The following is a 2648-nucleotide window of genomic DNA, read 5'->3' on the forward strand; positions in this document are numbered from 1 at the left end:
ATGAAGACAATTTTCCTAACTTTTTCTCATTTACAAGTCGTGATATTAAGCATGATATTTATTCTCTTTGTGTCTCTATATTCTTGTAGGTTAAGTGAAAATAATATTACCTACCCTACAGCATGCTTATGAAAATTAAGTAAAAAATAGAAACAAAATACTTAGCACAGGAGGTGAGACATAAGTGAGTGCTCAACATATTTTTATATTATTATTATAATTATGTTTTTTTTTCTTTTTTTAGATGGAGTCTCACTCTGTCACCCAGGCTGGAGTGCAGTAGCATGATCTCAGCTCACTGAAACCTCCAGCTCCCAGGTTCAAGTGATTCTCCCGCCTCAGCTTCCCCAGTAGCTGTGATTATAGGCTCTATTATTTCTTTAACAGAAATCTTAGCTTTGGAGCCCCAATTTCTATCTTCTCCCTCGTTATTTTTAACACCACCCAGATGGATGTCATCCCTTCCCTAATCTGCTCAAATCTAGTTCCTAAAATTCCCATTCCTGACTGAAGCAGGAAAACAATGTCTGCAGCTCCACACCTTTCTAATCACACATGTAAACATCTGATAGGCTTTGGAGATGGAGTTTAGCCTGGAATCCTACAACATAGAACATAGTGAGAAAATCACAGCTGCTGATTTCCTTTTTTGTCAGCATAGCCGGTTTTCTGTACTCTATGGGCAAATTCTCAGAATTTGTAGTTGTAAGTTTTAAGCCACTTCTCTCACATACACACACTTCTTTGATAGCTTAGTTCTATGAACCAAAAATGCTGTCTTAATTCCTAAATTTAAAAATCTAACCCAGTTATCTTTCAGGACCACTGACTTCCCTAAGACTAAAATCCATCTTAGTTATCTTTCCCCCAACCTGGATCCAACTTTCTCCCACCATTTATGGGTATATTGTTTCATATGGACATATCTCCCCATGTGAAGCTGACATGAGGCCACCTTACAGAAACAACTATCACCTGATATTCATCAATAGGCTTTAAATGTTTGGATATTAGATTTGCTTGCATTTCAGTGACACATTCTCTTCCTGGGGAAAGATTTTTCAGTTACTCCAAATGATATCTATTTTCAATGACTAAATAATATTGTGTTCAGAAAACTGTATTTGTGTCATATATTGCATTTCTTACATTATAAAAAATAGGCTTCAAAAAACATAGATTATATAAAGACGTTTTATGCTGATTGCAAAACCACAACATAGTAAAATAAATAATAAAAATAATTTAATTCATGAATAATTGAAAATTCAATAATACCTAAATTTTATTTTAATCAATTAATTTATTTATTTTGAGACAGTCTCACTCTGTCACAAAGGCTGGAGTGTGGTGATATGATCTCAGCTCACTGCAGCCTCTGCCTCTGCGACACAGGTGATCCTTCCACCTCAGCCTCCCAAGTACCTGGGACTACAGGAATATACTACCATGCCTGGCTAATATTTTGTATTTTTTGCAGTGACAGGATTTTTTGCCATCTTGCCCAGGCTGGTCTTGAACTCCTGGGCTCAAGAAATCTGCTGGCTTTGGCCTCCCAAAGTGCTGGAATTACAGGAGTGAGCCACCCCGTCTGGGCTGAATTTTAACTAATTGTCTCTCTGACTCCTTTCTCTTGTTTGTATCCCATGTTTCATGTCCTGGTCTTGCTTTTCACACCTCATTTTTATTTCTTCAGGTCTCTCTCTGCTTTTTATTTTATTCATTCCATGTTGCTTCCCTTTTTTTCTCTCATTTATGGAGACAGCCCCACTGGCATTATAAATATTCTTTGGCAAGGGGTGATTTACTTTTGATTTCTTCGTTCTATTATTTTCTTTCCAGAAAAATGCAATGGGCAAATGTACTCTCACGTGAATATTGTGTCACAAGAAGAACCTACAAGGAAGGCGATATCTGTCCCTTTCAGCGACTCTTCCCCTCACTCCTCCTGGCTCTCAACCTCCCTAATACTTCATGTTTTCCTGCCCACAGATTAGTAGCTACTTTTTTCCAGAAATATTCATCTGGGAACCACTTGATCTTCCTTGAATATTTCACTTTAGAATAAAATTAAGACAGTTGGCATAAATCACTGCTGAAAATAGGCATCTTATGGAAGAGAGATCCAAATGACTAAATGCAAAGCAGCAAATCCTTTCCCCTTATTTCTGCCTGCTTTTCCATTGTAAGTAACTTATATATCTGGAATTCTTCCTGTTGGGACTATAAGTCAAAAAGGATCTGAGACAGGTCTCAATCAATTTAGAGGTTTATTTTGCTAAGGTTAAGGATCATAACCCTTCCTGATACAGCCTCAGGTGGTGCTGAGAACACATGCTTGAGGTGGTTGGGTTACAGATTTATTTTATACATTTTAGGAAGATAGAAATTGTAGACACAAACCTAAATCAATACGTTTAAGGTTAGGCCAGAAAGGAAAAAGGAAGGACATTTCGAAGCAGTGGGTGGGGGACTGGTACAGGGTTGGAGGTGCCTCTTCCAGGTCATAGGTAGATTTACAAATTTCCTGATTGGCAATTGATTGGAAAGGTTAAGCTCTGCCTGAAGAGTTAAAATCAGCTTGATTTAAGGCAAGGCGGGGGTGGCAGGGAGGGTGGAAGCCAAGGTTCTTGTCAGGTAGATGAAGT

This window comes from Sapajus apella, unplaced genomic scaffold (genome assembly GCF_009761245.1).
Source record: "Sapajus apella isolate SASKATOON/1434 unplaced genomic scaffold, GSC_monkey_1.0 scaffold1, whole genome shotgun sequence".
NCBI classification, from domain to species: Eukaryota; Metazoa; Chordata; class Mammalia; order Primates; family Cebidae; genus Sapajus; species Sapajus apella.